Here is a 17,325-nt window from a genome sequence, read left to right on the forward strand (position 1 = left end):
AACATTATCAACTGTTATTTACACATTTGCTGAATTTGAGAGGAATTTCTTTTTATGAGTCAGTTACTGAAAATGCAATCTAAAAGACAGATGGTCAGTACATTATTGGTACATTCTAAAGCCACTTATAATCATTTAATTTCAAGCTTTACTCACGACAGTGAGTTCAAACCTATACGTGCATCATTTTGTGGGGAACATTTTCTAGCGCTACAGTAATAGTAAAGATGTAGCAGACATGTAGTTAAAAAATAAGGAGTTCTAAAACGGATTTGAAACTTTCTTCTGTGAATTTTTTCCACTTAGAAAATAAAGTTGTCATCACAGTTACTCATATTCATATCTGGAGAAGACAAGAGTAACAGTGAGGTGTATCCAAATGATAGCTTCTGCAAGAAGAGAAATAGCCCCAGAGGGGAAGTGTTGATCAGTATACATGGAGGGAGAGTTAGTAGCTAAGCAACGTGCTGCAGAATCAAGGGCTGTAAATTGTAATTACATCTTACAGCGGACAGTGCTTTTCCAGCTGAGAGCTCAACTATACCCAGGCTAACAACTTAGCCCCAAGTCGAGTCATTCACCCTCAGTTTAGTCATCTGAAAAAGGAAGGTGGAGTAGTGAGTGACGTACTAACAGTTACACGGAGAGCTTCGATATACAAGGATGATGAAAAGGAATTAATTCAGGATGTGAGCAAGCCTGCTGACTCAATATGAAAATGAAAGAAACAAGAAGAAATATGGGAGATAAAAAATACCTCTGATTTTTACAAATTTCCTCAAACTGCTTTAGAATCTCATTTCAATGACTTCTAATGATGTAATTACAGAAACTGTTAGTTTTTAAACATCTTCAGCTAATAGAAAGTAGTCTTGTTTTAAAAAGTATCAGACAGACAATTGCTTTTGAAGGTTAAATGCTACAGACCTGCTAATAACAAAATGTTTTATGCCAGATAAATAAGACTGATTTTAAATATAAAAAATTTATACTATATTCAAATTATACTATATTCAAATTATACTATAATTTATACTATAGTCAAATTAAAAATACTGAATTTAGAACAAATATGAACTAAGAGACTAGATTAAAATTCTTGCATTGATTAGCTCCATAACTTAATTTATTTACATATTTCCTTGATATATGTTGGGTTGACCATTGTTGCATATAATTCCTTTCTAATATTTAATCACCTGAGGATAATGGACCATTTTATTTATTCATTCAACAGTTATATGTCCAGAAGGTATCCAGACATGGAATACAAAAAATAGAGACATTTATTGAAGAAGATACAAAATATAAGAAATACCATACATAAACAATGACACCTCAATCTCCTTCAAAGTAGGCACCTTGGGACCCCACACAGTTCTCCCAATCACCATAAGCTGCCCTGCAGTATTTTCCTGAATCTCATTGACAATCTGAAATTTCTTCCCTTTCTAAGGTGATTTTAGTTTTGGGAAAAACCAGAAGTTAGAGGGTGGCAAATCTGCATTGTATGGGGGCTGAGTCACCTGGTAGATGTGATGTTTTGCCAAAACACTCTGCACAAAACATGACACATGAATGGGTACATTGTTGTGATGAAGCTGCCAGTCACCAGTTACTTGCTCATAGCTATGGCCTTCTGAAGCATCCAAATAGTTCCACCGAGGAATGTTAAAGCTTAATAAAAAATCTGATGCAGATTCATTGCTCTACTAGCTCAAGTCACTTTGAATGCCAGGACCACACAGTACACATGCTGACTCAACAGTGTCTATCATCCCTACTGACTAGTACAGTGAAGTCATCATTTCCACACATGTGCATTCCAGTCCACTCTCCTTGGGCTGCCAGGTTACATCAATGTCACAGAAACCATTCTCTTTATATTAACAATGGTTGGACTTTTTTAGACAGACTTCATATATTAATTTGTTGGGAATTTAGTATCTGGCCAAAGCCAGAGAGAAGCTCTTCATCACATGAGAAGGCAATTTCAGACAACAGGAGTCAGATGATCTTAAAGTGTGTCTCCCTTCCCTTATTCTTTTTTAAGAGTAATGGCCAAGGCATGTTTAAGTTTTCCTCTCATTGTTATCTGATCTATATATGAAGGTGGCGAACTTCACATGTTTGGATCATCTTGATATCCAGAAGTGTCATAGATTGCCCATAAAAGAGTTTTAGAGGAAGACCAATGGTTTGCTTTCTTGCCCACAAAGGAGTCTGTCTAGGTCTATACCCCCTTTATAATAATCCCAGGAGACCCTCTGATCCAGTGCTGAAATATCCCAGGGCTGTGACCTCTGTGCAGGTGAAAGCCCACTAGATATAGTACTTTATTTGGAGAAAAAGAGACAAGTCTCTCTTATAGAAATCTGTTAGAAAAATATTTTAGACAATGATTCTGTAAAATCCTAGTCAACAAATTATCTTGCTGGAGATGTGCCCATGATATTCTCCCTCAGTGGGAATATGTGAATAAATTTTTATTGCGGGTCAAAGCTACTGTGCCTAGCCCATGTTTATTTCTCAAATATTGCCTCAGTGGCGAAGTCTGATCACTATTTATAAAGTAGATGACATACCTGCATTGCCACTTAGGCCTATGCCTTTGCTCTGCTTTATTTTTCTTCATACTTATTGTCACCTAAAATATTTATTTGTTCATTTTCTGTCTCTCTAGAATGGAAATAAACTTCATGAGAGCAGGGACTTTGCTTACCTACGCCTCAATTAATGTTTAGTAATAGTAGGTTTCTAACATATTCATTAAATAACTGGATGCATGAAGGAAGGAAAGGATGGATGGAAAGGTAGGCAGTGTTTGGTAGTCATCAAATGTATGACAAAGCTGATGTATTCTATAGAAATGTTTACCCATGGAAAAGAATGATAAGTAAAATGCCAAGGCGGCGGACCTGGTGGTAGCATGGAAAGAGGTAGCAGTCGAGGAAAAAGGCATGTGCCCCAATAGGGAATCCAATGGCGAACTTTGGCCTTATAGGACAATGACCAACTGATGGAGCCCCACTGGCTGCAGCCAGGTCAATTTTTAAAAGACCCTTTGATGCTTGATTGAGGTACTTTGAGTTTTATCTCCTCAATAGTGGGAAGCCAGTGCAAGGGGAACAACATGAAAAATGGGTGAGGTAAGAAGATGAAGCTGAAAATAAAGAGGGGGTGGGCTGGAGTTTTAGGAGACTGAGGAGATTAAGAGCAGTTGGAAGTTGTTTCAGTGACAAATATTCAAGTGGCAAGTTTCACATTCAAGTGGTGAAAAGTGGAGTTTTTTAAAAAGGGATGATACATACACAAAATAGTATACATGGGAAATCAAGCAAATCAAAATCATTTCTTTCCAACCCCTTGGGGAAATAATGCAGCCCATTTTCCTCATTATAACACTGAATATATTTAATCTTGTAACACTTTACAATCATTTAAGAACTTGGAATAGTAAAAGGAATTAGGAAAAAACTGACATTGAATAGAACAAGTTTTCTAGTTTATTTCAGTGATTTTTCAGTATTGTTTATAGTCTTTATATTTTCTTGAGTCAAAATAAAAAAACCAGAACCAAATGATTATGTTTCCTAAAGTTTAAGGCTTGGCAAATTGTCACAATCAGGATTAGTTGTCATATTGCTTGGATGCTATTGAAAGATGGATAGAATAAGAATTTAAAATCTCTTTGAGCTCTATAAATCTGTGAACCTCTAACAAAAGTATCACCAAGAATTAGGAAGAAGAGGAATAGACTAACAAGAGAAAATCTTGATTTTTTTTCAGTAAAGTCCATCTTTAATCAGATTTCTCTTGCTAATCCAAGAAAATGAGACAGGAGGAATTTATAAGAAGATATAAAAAAAAGAGTGCTTAAAATAAGATAAAGAGCTTTCTTATATATGCTGGCTAAATTTAATAACCACTTTCAATTTAGCACTGAAAGCACATAGTATCCTTTAAGTCCTTTTTGAGAGTCTACCTGGTGAAGAATAAAGAATAGTAATCTGAAGATACCTAAGGCATTATTTTTTTCAGTGAGTTGACCTATACTTTTTTAATATATCTATTCACTGTCATCATCAGTTGTATAGTCAAGAGGCAATGCATTTCATTTATTACTATCAAAGTGGCATTAAACATTTGTAATGCTGCGTGAAACCAATATGTTCCCTCCTAGCAAGATCGTGCCAATCAAAGTACTGACTTTCATTCTAATGTTCTATCAATGGTTAGTGCTCTAATTTTTAGGTATCATCAGACTAAAAAAGAGTTTACTCATCTTTTTTTAGAATACTTTTTAAAGATTTTATTTATTTATTTTTAGAAAGAGAAGGGAAGGAAAAAGAGAGGGAGAGAAGCATCAGTGTGAGAGAGAAACATCACCTGGTTGCCTCTTGCACAGGCCCCTGCTGGGACTGAACCTTCAGTCAAGGCCTGTGCTTTGACCAGGAGTCGAACCAGACGACATTTTGCTTTTCAGGATGATGCCCAACCAACTGAGCCACACCAGTCAGGGCAGATTTTACTAATATTTTATATTTGTATTCCTCTTCAAAAATCAGATAAGTAATAAACAGCACAGAGCAATATTGTCACCTTGGAGTAGTAGATGTCTTAACTGGTCACCAAAAGAATTAACTATAAAGAAAAATGATAAATTAGATTATATTAAAATAAAAATGCTCTTAGAAAGATGTATTTTAAAAGTTAAAGAGTAACCCACTGAATGAGAACAGGTACTTACTATACAAGTATATATATATATATATATATATATATATATATGAATGAAGTAAACAAACAACCCAGCAGAAAATGGGGAAATGACTTGAACTGACACTTCACAAGAGAATAGTTAAATGACAGTAAATCTATGAAAAGGTATTCAGCTTTACTAATTATTTTTTTAAAGTGCAAGTTAAACATAACCATATACCACTAAATAAATACTATTAATAGAACAGTTAAGTGAAAAACACTGATAATACCAACTGTTGGCAAGACTGTAAAGGAAACTTAACTCTTGTATGCCATAGGTGGGTGTGGAAGTTGGTAAAAACCACTTTTGAAAATTATTTGGCAGCATCTTCTCAGGAATAACATGTGCAAAGCTGTAGCCAGCAGTTTACTTCTGGGTGTGTACCTACCAGAAACACGTATATATGTTCATTCTCCTAAAGCCACATAGAGGAATGGTCAGTGCAGGACTGTCTATATTAGTCCTAATTTCGGTCATTACCCAAATGGCCATCAACAATAGACTGGATAAAGACATTCTGGAATGTTCAACAGCACTGAGGATGAAAAATCTTCAGCTATAATAAAGATGATTCAAAATCATAATATTGAGCAAGAAAGCCAGATGCCAAAAGAATTACCAACCACACAATTCCTCTTATATAAAATAACAAGGTAGGTAAAAATAATATTAGTTGTCAGATGTCAGGATAATGACTGCCTTGTGAGGGGAGAGTGCTTCATAATCTCACTGCTATTATTTGCTCAGTTGGTGGAAATTCATTAAGCTATATATACATAGGTGTACTTCCCTCAGTGCATCTAAATCTGTGTGTGCAGCACATACATTATGCTCAGGAAAAAGTTAAAAATATCTTAGACAAGTAGGATGTGACTAAAAATTTTTAGTAAAAACTCACTCAATAAAGAAATAATATGAGGCATGTCATTGTCCCTTTTACTTCTCTTCTCTTTTTTATTCTGTTTTTAGAAGCAATCATATAAATGATGCATCGTCCTTCCATCCCTAAAAATGGCATTTACTCACATATATACATACAAATAATACTTTGAAATTATAAGTTGGATTATATTGTGTGTATTGTTTCTTGCTCAATAACATCATGTCTCTTTTAAAATATTTAGCGATGTATAATGTCATATACCTTCTTGTCGCTTATGTATGGGATCAACCTGTTGACTTTTTGGCAATGCCATGGACAAAAGATGAGTACTCATTTTAGTTAGAATGTCCCAGATTTGCAATGAGGTTGAGCATCTCTTCATTTGTCTCATTTGTGTATCTTCTTTTGGAAATTTTCTGTTGACCTTACGTGACCATTTTTCTATAACGTGGCTTGTTTTTATTTTCTTTAATTTGATTTTTTAATTAATTATAGATATAAATCTTTACCCTGACATACGGTTTATACTTAAATTTTTATATATATTTTAAAATATGAGGTATTACTTCTATGGCTTCTGGGCTTAGTATATTGCTTAGAAAACTCTTTAGATTATAAAATATTACATTATAATTACTTTTTAATTTGTCTCTAGATTTTTAATAACTCAATCTATTTGTATTTATTTTTGTATATGGACTGATGTATCTGAAATTTTTCCCCAAATGAATGGCCAATTTTAACAATAGTATTTGTTAGGTAGTCTGTCATTTCCCTACTGATTTTGAATGTACCTTTATCATGTTACATTTTCATAGATTCATGTCTTTGTTTCATGCTCAGTTATGCCCTGTGCAATGTATAGATTTCTGCACCGATGCCACAGTTTTCCAAGTTAATCTAGTTTTATAGTATTCTCATAGCTAATAGGGCAAGGAAGAGCAACTTACTTTTTCCAAATCAGTTTGTGAATTCTTTTTTAAATTTTTTATTTGTTTATTTTTAGAGAGAGAGAAAGGGAGGGAGAAAGAGAAGGAGAAAAACTTCAGTGTGATAAAGAAACATCAACCAATTTCCTCCCACACAAACCCAGACTGGGAACTGAACCTGCAGCCCTGGCATGTGACCCTTTCAGGATGACGCCCAAACATCTGAGCCACATTGGTCAAGGCCTGTTTGTTCATTCTTACAAGAATTCCTTTGGTGGTTTTTATTGACATTACATTTAGAGATGAATTTAGTGAGACTCTTTAGCCTTTACATGAATGATTTCAGAATTGAACTTAGCCTATGTTCTCTCTCCTAAGTCTTCATGTCCTTCAGTAAATATCTACAGTTTTCTTCATGTAGTTCACTCATTTTTAATTGGGATTATATGCAGGCATTTCCTATGGTATTATTGCTATTATGAATGTCAGTCTTAAATAATGGTTTTACCTCTGGTTATAGGAGGGTTATAGGCTTACTTACATATCTTCTGAACTCCTCTTTTCTCCCTGCACTTGGTCATTTGATGTAACTCTGAGTGTGGGGCCTCCTGCACACTTACCTGACTGCGACCATTGTTCAAGCTAAGTTGCACCTCGGCCCCACTTCTCTCATTCATTCCCCTTAGACCACTTCAGCCCACGGTGCTCTTCCTGTCTGAAGCATTTGTTTTATATTTAGCATGTAACTAAGTGGCATGATTTTAAAAATGCAAATAAGAAAGAAATAGTTTTATTGATGTCTCTGGATTCTTAGGATATATTCCCAGAAATCTTTTGTTGTAGCAAAATTATTTTAAGCTGTTTTCAGAATCACAAGGAACGGGACCTGAACAGAAAGAATCTTACCTAAGGAACCATACTGCCTCCTGGGACACTTAGCATAACTTCCTCTTATCTTACTCAGGTAGTTGTTTTAAAACCATATTCTTTAAGGCTGCTTTGGTGTCATATTAATACAGGTGCCTTTCAGTGACCAGAGGAGTGTTTCTGGGGAAAGGCATGTTGAACACTGTAGTCTGGGGGATTCTTTGGCAGGCATGTCGGCTGGTCTGTCAGAGAAGACGCTTCCACAAACCTTGCAATCATCAAATTACCATGGAAGAGTCGGCACTAAAATCACCCACAGGTGCACTGCTAGACTGGCTGGTATTCAATTCCATCCACATTTGAAGAAAAATTTCACACTATTTTACAAGCAGAGAAGAATATAGTGTAAAATATATGAATGGATATAAAACGTGGGACTATGTACCATGAAATTGGGTGGTATTCATAAGAGCCTAAATAGATATGTTTTAATTCTATTGCATTGTAGAATTTTAATTTTTTAGAGCTAAATAGATAATTGGTCTGATTCCTTCTGTGTGGGGTGTTTTCTGATTTTATTTTTGGAACTCAGACTATGATTTCCTTATTTGTGTGAATCAGTTGGTTATTTGTCCCTAAACTTCAATGAAGTAAATGAATTTCCTTTCTCCTTTTAGGGTTTTTTTCTGAGGGGGTGTGAGTCACTAGGTCAAATAGTTAAGTCAAAAGGTAGAGACCATGGTCCAAGAATGTGAAGCAAGCCCTTCAAGGCCATGGTTGGAATTAGGCAGCATTTGTGAAGTAACAGTTTAAGATTGAGGGAGGATCCTGAAGATGATGTTGTTAAGCAAACTGTTGTTTGAAGAGCAAGCTATTTTCCCAGATGAGACAACTTTTTTATGGAACAAATGGGTCTGCACAAATTTTCTAAAGCAAACGCTGATTTTTAAAAATTAGTTTACCTTCTTATTCCTCTAGGCAAGAATTTTCTGGAATGAACAGTCATGTCAACACAAGTGTTCCCAGTTCTGAGCCCCAGTAGCTAAGTTGCTTGGATGCAGATGCTGTTTGGTTGGCAATAAGCTGACTAAACAGGTAAATTTAGATTATGGAGAATCTGGAAGGATAAGTTGAGAAACTGGGCTGTTACCTGTGTATTAAATTTAGTGTATAAAGATACTGGTTCGTGGTCTTGATCTTGCTACTCTGAAGCTATGTGACAGCACTGAGCCCATCTTCAGCTTTCTCTTGGGCTTACCTGCCTCCAACACACTCACTTGCTTTGATTTGACAGTTACAGCAGCAACCACCCGCACGTGGGTGCTCATGTTTCTTGCCCACAAGGCTACTAGCGCCTCTCCCAGAGTCTCTGGCTTCTACCAACACTTTCAGGCAACCTGCCACAGAGCGTGAGATTTGACTTTCCCAGGAGATGCCAGAGTGGCCAGGGAACTCAACCTGGAGGTGTGAGGGAGTTAGCTCCCCACGGGGTGAACTTTTTGAAAAGCAATAGGGAGAACAAGAAAATCTGGACGGGACACTCTCTTCCTTCTCTCTCAGGCTGTGAGGAGGCATGGGACAGACATCTGGAGCTGTCTTGACAGACTGAGCACGTGTGTCTTCAGGGTAACCAGCTTTGGCTTTTGGAGTGTGGGAGTCAGTGGTCAGCACACTAATGCATCATTGTATGTTTGCTTTTCATCCTCCTCTACCTCGCTTGCCCTCTCCCTGACTCTCGGCAGCCTGGGTTTTCGCTCCCAATGTAGCATTAGCATTTAAGTCCCGACTTGACTCTGTTTTCTAGGAAATCCAGGCTAGTACAGTGACCTTAAACTACTAAATCTCCATGGACTTCTATTTTAATGACTGGAAAATGAGGAAATTGAGCTAAATTATTGCTATGATCTTTTAAAGCTCTAGTATGCCTATAATTTAATCAGTACAATTTTTGACCAAGGACGTATGGCAGAAAGCTGACCCTTGTAGCATTGCCAGGGTTTTTAGAAATATGAGGAAAATAAGTTAAAGTAAAATAGGAAGAACAAGCATTTTTTTAAAAGTGCTGTCCTAGTCTGATAACTACTAAAAAGGGGGATGCTGCAATCACAATTCTCAGAAACATTGCTGAGACTGCACTATTATAAACATAAATGCAAAAAGAAAAATTAAGTAAAAACTCATGCAAGACATGCAACTGTTGCCGACAATGTCGTTGAAATAGGAAGAGCTTTGTAACACCATTTACTTACGCCCTTGACCAGGACATTGGGTCTACTTGCCGTGTAGACCAGACCTCCTAGCCATTTCTAAGTAGAAAATGCCTTTTTTTTCCACATTAAAGAACCCCATTACAGCTGAGTGGCTCCTATGATGTAATTCCCAAGATGCTGATCTAGGTCCTTCTCAGAACACAAGCTCCGTTTAAGCGTGTCAGTGTGAGTCCAGTTTTGGGTAAGAAAGGAGATGTCCTTGGCGGTCTCCAAACACAAAAACTTTTAGTGGCTGTGGCACAACACACCTTGGGCTTTTCCGTGGTAACAGCAGTGTGTCTGTTTGGGATGTTGCTCTCCATTCCCAGGCATTAGAGATAGAAAGGGTCCTTGGTATCGCCAGCTGAGCCCCTTCCCTCTACTGGTAAGGAACAGAAGCCCAGAGAAGTGCAGTAACAGACCCAAGGTTATACAATTGGAGAATGAAGGGCCATAGATAAAAATTGACTTCGACATAAGTATTTCCTGCTCCACATCTTACAAAATAACCTAGATAAAGCTTTTTGGCAAAACATACACAAATATGCAAATATACTATGCTAGAGATTTTTTTTTTTACTTTCTACAATAACAAATGTTTGTCATCTGATATCTTTACATTCTACAAATAATACAAAGAATGAATACTATACTGGTCTTACCCTTCTGTCATCTGGACATTTGGGAGTAAATAAATCTTTACTAGTATAGATGCAGGGTGTCAAACCCATTTTCACCAGGGGCCACATCAGCCTCACGGTTGCCTTCAAAGGGCTGAATATAATTTTAGGACCCTATAAATGTAACTACTCCTTAACTAGAGTCAAGGAGCTTGGCACTGCTGCTGGATAGAAACAAGGTGCTGGGCTGGATTCAGTCTGCGGGCCTTGTGTTTGCCACCCGTACTATAGAAAGAGGACAAAATAAAACCTACCATCTTAATCTGTGTCTAATACAAAGAACCAGGATAATGAGAAATCTTTACTGTCTCCAATCTGGAAAGTGTCTTCAGGCTTAAGTATTGCTTCTCCAACTGCTTCTCAAGTTGGTAAGTTACCGCAGCACACACCCCCTATACATGGAAATGGATCAGCTGGGACTACCCTAGTGAAATCTAAGTAGAAAGAAACAGATTCATCTCCGGTTGGCTTGGTGTATTAGTATTTTACCTTGATGTGTTATGAGGTATAGGTATTGTGACTAATAGTACTTCTTTTTAGGTAAGTAATTGGTAGTAACATTGATGTGGTAGCTTTTGTTTTGAATAATACTATTAGAAGGTCTGAATCCACAATTTTCTGGTTACCAATCCAATGCTAGATGATTCACAAAGTATTGAACTACCTCAAGCCTTTTTCCCCCTATTGGTTTAATGATCAATTCATTCATTCAAAAAAATTATTCATTTTTTAAATAATAATCTCTCAGCACAGTGAGGATTCAAAGAACAAGAAGGCACAAAGCATGCAGTAATTTAGTGTAAAAAATAGCAAAAGAATGCTTTCAGAAGTCATTATGTAGAAAGTATTATATGACAGGTATAGATATAATCACCATGGAGAGTTTATGGGATGCAGATACATTTTTTGGCTGATGGTATGAAGCAAAAACTCTATGAAAGGAAGTGCACAAAATCTAGGCCTTGAAGAATGGGTATGATTCGATGGGTTTGAGTGGATGGCATTAGGGTAAGTGATAAAAAGACACATTATACGCATAGAACTCACCAAAAATATATACGTGTTAAAACAGCATAAATGAATAGGGGATAATTCAATATTTTTAAAGCTAACAGTTTGGCAAACAATCTAATTAAGGATAAATTAAGTCCTGAATGGCAAACTGGGGCCAATTTCAAAAGTATTAAATAACAATGAAAGGGCTTTTTAACGTTATTCTGTAAGCATTGAAAATTCATTGCAGATTATGAGCAGGAGTTAATGTAATTATAACTTTTAAAATAAAAACCATCTGTTAGGGGTATATAAGAAAAACTGAGGCAGGTGCAACCTTAAGAAGCAGACCAGGAAGGAGGCTGCTTCAGCCTTGGAGCATACAGGTAGAATACGCCAGGTATACATGGGAGGCAGAATCTTATGGAGCTGGGTGTGAGAAAAGAGATCAAATGCAAATACTGAGAGAAAAGTGAGTTTAAGCACGAGCCAAGGCCCATTTTTGGAAAATTTCCACCAGGAAGATACCAGAGGAAGAAGAGCTAAGAGGAAGAAGAAGGAAACAGTGAGCAAAGACAGAGCAAAAAACCAAAGGGCCTCAAACCCAAGGGAAAAGGGGGTCAGGATGTCAGAGACCTGAGAAAGGTCAGGGAAGACAGGCTGAAAACAAGTCATTGGTATTGTGACTGAGAGATGATCAGCAATCACCAGAGCAAGTGACCGAAGGTGGGTGGTAAGAATGTTTATACAGTGGGGGGCTCTTCATCCGGAAGTTTTATTGTGAATCGTGTAGTGATGTCAGTTGGTGCAATGTTTTGGAGGAAAGTTTGGCTGCATGTTTCAAAACCTTTATATAGTATATTTACTTTGATGCCATGATTTTATTTTTAGAATGGCTGAAAAGAGTTGTGATTCAAGATGATTAGAACAGGACAAAATCGGAAATAGTCAACATGTATACTAATGAGAAATTAATTTATTACACATTCACAAAATGGAATATTATATAGCCATTAAAGTGTATCTTTCAGCAAGGTCTGGCACTTGCTCTGCAAAAGGCGAATAGTGTTGTGTTACAGACTGTCTATGTCGTAACTACTGAACTGCTGCAACAGCTGTAGACAATGTGTAGATCAATGTGCGTGACTGTGTTCCTATAAAACTTTATTTACAAAACCAGGCGGCAGACTGGATGGATTTTCCTGCAGGATGAGTTTTGTCAATCCTTCTATTTGAATATTGTGAAATGAATTAAGAGACAGTATGGTGATATTAACAAAAATAATTAATAATATGGAAAATGACAGGCCTTACAATGATATCTGCACTATTTCTAATTTTGTGAAATATGTCTGGGTATGTGTCCATACTTCAGTCTTTCAACAGAATGTATCATTGAGTGCTAGCATCATGGAGAAATTTATTATCTACTTGGTACTTATCTGTAGTTTCACCTTTGCTACCATAACAGTGCATTACTTTTTGTAACTAGCAAAGATGCTATTTTTGTATGAAATTAAAGTTGTGAAGTGAGATAAGATTCACATGTTTGCAGAGCGAAAAATCTATCAGGTCTTCATGCCCAGTTGGAAAATTCCATTGACACATGAATTCTGAATTAATGGTGAGTAACCTGAAAGGCCTCTCTGAGAATTGTGTTGTTTGGAAATCTGCAGTGTAGCATGACTAATCAGCACTTGCTAAGAGAAGCAAGGTCAAGTTTGCAAAACCATCTTTTTAACAAGGTGAGACAATGTGAGCTACGATGAACAGGACTGGTATTGGTCCTATGTAGATGCCTATGGACCATGCCCGCCTCCCCTACCAACCTCATCTGGCCTCAGTAGTTTTCCTTTTGTTTCTCATTGTTCCAGATTATGGTTTCAACTTGCTGCTCTAATATCGTTGCACATACTGTTTCCACCCTGTGGGGTAGGATGTTTCTCTCCTTTATTTCTCTTTTAGGAACATACATAGTACTTGCTATATTCAAAGGGTTATTGTAAGACTCTGTAATATAAAAAGCATAATATAATCACTGCCCACAAACTCAAGAATTAGATCATTACTGACAGATTGTATGTCATACTTCACCCGCCAGCTCAGAAGTGACCACTGGCCTGATTATGAATTCCTTACTTTATAAAATATATAGTTCTATCACATGTATGCTTGAACAACATATTGTTTAATTCTGCTATTTTTTATTTCTATGAACACTGTGTCATGTTTAGTCATCTGGGATTTACTTTTTTATTTAATATTATGTTTCTATACCCATAATGTCAAAACAAGAAGAACATAGCAAATATAGCACCTTCTGGCTTTTCGCCTTCAGTCTCTTACAGCAAATATTACATGTACACATAATTGTTTCATTACACACATACAAATTGTCTGGAAGATGCCCAGCCGTTGTTAATATAGTGAAAATGATCTGCACGACATCAATGTAACCTGGCAGCCAAGGAGAGTGGACTGGAATGTGCATGTGTGAACAATGATGACTTCACTGTATTAGTCAGTGAGGACAGAAGATGCTGTTGAGTGGAGCATGTGTACTGTGTGGCTGTTGCACTCAAAAAGACTGAATGAGGAGAGCAATGAATCTGCTTCAAATTTTGCATTAAGCTTGAACATTCCTCTGTGGAAAGTATTTGGATGATTCAGAAAGCCACAGCTATGGGCGACTGGTGATTGGCAGCTTCACCTTGACAATGTGCCCACTCATGCATCACATCTCATGCAGAGTTTTCTGGTGAAACATTAGACCACCCAGGTGACTCAGCCCTGCGACAGCCCAGACTTGGTGCCATGTGATTTCTGGCTTTTCCCCAAACTAAAATCGCTTTTGAAAAGGAAGAGGTTTCAGAGCATCAGTGAGATTCAGGAAAATACTCGGGACTGCTGATGGTGACTGGGAGAACTTTGTGAGGTCCCAAGGTGCCTAGTGGACTGAGGTTTCTTGTATTTGTATCTTCTTCAATAGACATCTCTATTTTTCATATTACATGGCTGATTCTTTCTGGACAGACCTCATCTATTAGTATCTTTTCTCTACATTTAAATTATAAGCTCCTTAAAGGCAAGCGTGTGGTCCCTTAGTTAAAATAGCTGCCCTGAGCTCTCTGCTAATTGAATTGAGTCAGTTAAGAGATCAACTTTCGAACTTGTTTTCTTTAGTGTAATATCTTAGCTTAGTGTCCAGTTCATTCTTCCCACAATTATTTGCTGAAGGCCTACTCTGTGCTGAGCAATCTTCCAGGCTCTCAAACTATTACTTTACCAGAGTAAATGGAACGAATTCCCTTGCAGAGATTACATTGCAGTGGGGCAGTTATAGGCAGTAACTAAATGTAAAAAACATTCATGTTATATGGGAAAGGGTGCTACAAAGAAAAAAAGGGGGAGTAAATAAATAGAGAAAGATGAAGGGAGGTGTTCATATGGAATCTGGTACATTTTGCCTCATAAAATAAGCTTCTGGGGGTCTCTGTTTTATTTGCTTTTGCATTTACTTTGTTACTTGTGGACAGAATATGCTAACCATAGAGTTTCTAGGCCTTTAATAAATACCTTGCAAACATAAGAAAAGCAAAAATCAAACTTTTAAAATTCCCTACTTCTTTATTCCTTTTCCCTGTGTGTTTTAAATGTGGGGGGAAAATATATGGATTGCAGCCAATAAAGTACAAATTGATTTTCTTCCTTTAAGCCTTCTGGTTTTGACATTTTCAAGAGCACTATTTATTTAACAGACGAGATCATCCATAATCCTTTCTGGTTTCAACAGTGCTGTCTGGGAGCACTAGCAGACCCTGTTCACTGCTCGTTTTTCCTAGACTCAAACCCACTGCCCTGATTCTTCACCAGCTGGCATTCCTGAAACCCTTGGTGACACCCCCAGAGCTATCCCAACAAACCGGAGGCTCCTCCAAGTTACCTTTTGTGCAAACCTGGGGCAGGCACTAGGACCGCCCAGACGCCCATAGGCAGCCAGGCTTCACAGAGCCTGTCAGCGGGATTGAGCCGCCTTTGCTGTTACACAAGAGAACAGGCAGCAGCTGTAGCAGCTCAGCATCCTTCCCCCTTCTGGTGGATTGGAAGGTATTTACTCGCTATTTACCGTTCAGATTTTGTGCACTGCCAGTGTGCCTTGAGTGTTCACTCAGTCTGACGCTCTGAATGCTGTCCAGCACTTGTTGGGTTACTATATTATTTTATGTTAATTTCCACAGCTGATGGAAGCAACAGTGCCATAAAGAAATGGGCTAGATATTTCCAGAGGCTGAAATCTGAAGGCATTTGGAGGTGTAAGTACATTGGTCCCAAATCTCTGACGTGCTGGCTGTGGTAGTTGTGTCTATTGACCTTCTTCTTCCTCATTGAAAGAGCCACTGTAAGATGCCATTTGCATATTTCATTCATGAAGGAAAAAGCACCAAGACAGACGGTGACAGAAGCCACTAATGATGGGCCTGAAACTCCACTTTGGAGTAGCTGTGGTTCCCTCTGCTAGCCTGTGTGTGGGTTTGCAAGAGGTGAAGCTGGATTTGCAGCAGAGTTCTGATGGGAAAGAGATTTTGCTCAGGGCTGCAGACGGCTCGGTTGTTTGCTTTCTGCTTTCTGTTTTCCAAAGCTCAAAGAATGTCCTTTCTAATCACTGCCGTGGTGCAGGGTAGGAGTCTTTTTATGTTTTCTTTATTTCTGCATTCCAAATGCTGTTATCATAAACGTGGGCTGCCAGAAAGCTGTTAAACCATTCTGTACCTCTCAGTGTAAAGCCATTGAAGAAAAACCTAGTTTGCTTTCTCTTGGCCAAACTATACTCAATACTGTAATTAGTAGATTACACACAAAAGCATTTGAAAAAATTAATAATTTAAGATTTCCTTTCCCGTTCAGCAGTAAATCTACTGTTCAGCAGTAAATCTGGTTAGGTGAGATAAGGAAGTAGTTTGCTATTAGAAAACCTAAATAAAGAAGATTCTGTAGAGAAAAATCGAACATTTCTAAGTATTTTACGAGTCAATTGAAGATTTTTTTTGGATCTTAATACTAATTTCATGAATTAAAATGTCTTTAAAAACTTTAAAGCCTTGTCAAACTTTTAGGTTAGATTATTACTTTAGAGATTAGATCAAACTTAGGTATCTTACACCAAAATATAAAAGTAAACACATTTCAAAATGAATAAAATGTTGAGTCATGTTAATGGGCAATTCATAATAAAGTTTAAGATAAACAGTGTTATCGATTTATTTCAAGAAATAAAATATCAAACTAAGACTCAAGGAAAGGCATCAATATTGAAAACGTGACTTTAATGACAAGTATTTTTAAAATAACCTCTAAAATTATGTTCATGGTTCAAAAATTATATAGTTTAAGTACATTATATTCGATATATTGAATTACCCTAAATGAGATTTCAAATTTTTTAAGTTATTAAACTTTTAAAAATATAACTATAATTCTTCTAAAACTGTTTGTAGAGGAAAAAGGGACAGAGGAGATAAGGGAGGGAGAGTTGGGTCTTATTTTATTGTTCTATTTTTTAAATACTTTGGACATTCTCACTGAATTTTTACTATGTAAATATGCCACTTATATTTAGAAATAAGTAACAAAATTACAAATGATTATAGCAATTAATTTGTAACACTTTTAAAAGCAAGTAAATGTAAGTATTCAAAAATAACATATTAAGACTACAGTGGAGTATATCTCAAGCAGACAGAAATTATTGTTGGAGATGAGGCCTTGCTTCTGGAGGAGGTTAGGGAAATCAGATTGGGGGTAGTAATAGAATTTCAATATTTTGTGAAGCAAAAGAAATCTTTTACATTTATTTTTAGTTGGTATAACAATGTACTACAACTCTGCGAACTGTGTTAATCAAGTTTCTCGCCCTCTCTTTCAAAAAACTTTTCTATATTCCAAGTTTTGAAAGGTGATT

General features: G+C 36.9%; 1 protein-coding gene across 1 annotated transcript in view; it reads left to right on the forward strand.

Annotated features, from left to right (window-relative positions):
• The first annotated feature begins 15,410 nt into the window (after positions 1 to 15,410).
• The window catches only part of RAB27B (RAB27B, member RAS oncogene family), a 125,678-nt gene continuing 123,763 nt past the window's right edge, over positions 15,411 to 17,325 (forward strand). The window contains exons 1-2 of the mRNA XM_037151980.2: positions 15,411 to 15,473; positions 15,605 to 15,679. The gene's annotated coding sequence lies outside the window, so the exon portion shown is untranslated. The remainder of the gene's footprint in view (positions 15,474 to 15,604; positions 15,680 to 17,325) is intronic.

The sequence above is a fragment of the Artibeus jamaicensis genome, unplaced genomic scaffold (genome assembly GCF_021234435.1).
Source record: "Artibeus jamaicensis isolate MK-2021 breed Jamaican fruit bat unplaced genomic scaffold, CSHL_Jam_final contig_354, whole genome shotgun sequence".
In the NCBI taxonomy this organism is placed as follows: Eukaryota; Metazoa; Chordata; class Mammalia; order Chiroptera; family Phyllostomidae; genus Artibeus; species Artibeus jamaicensis.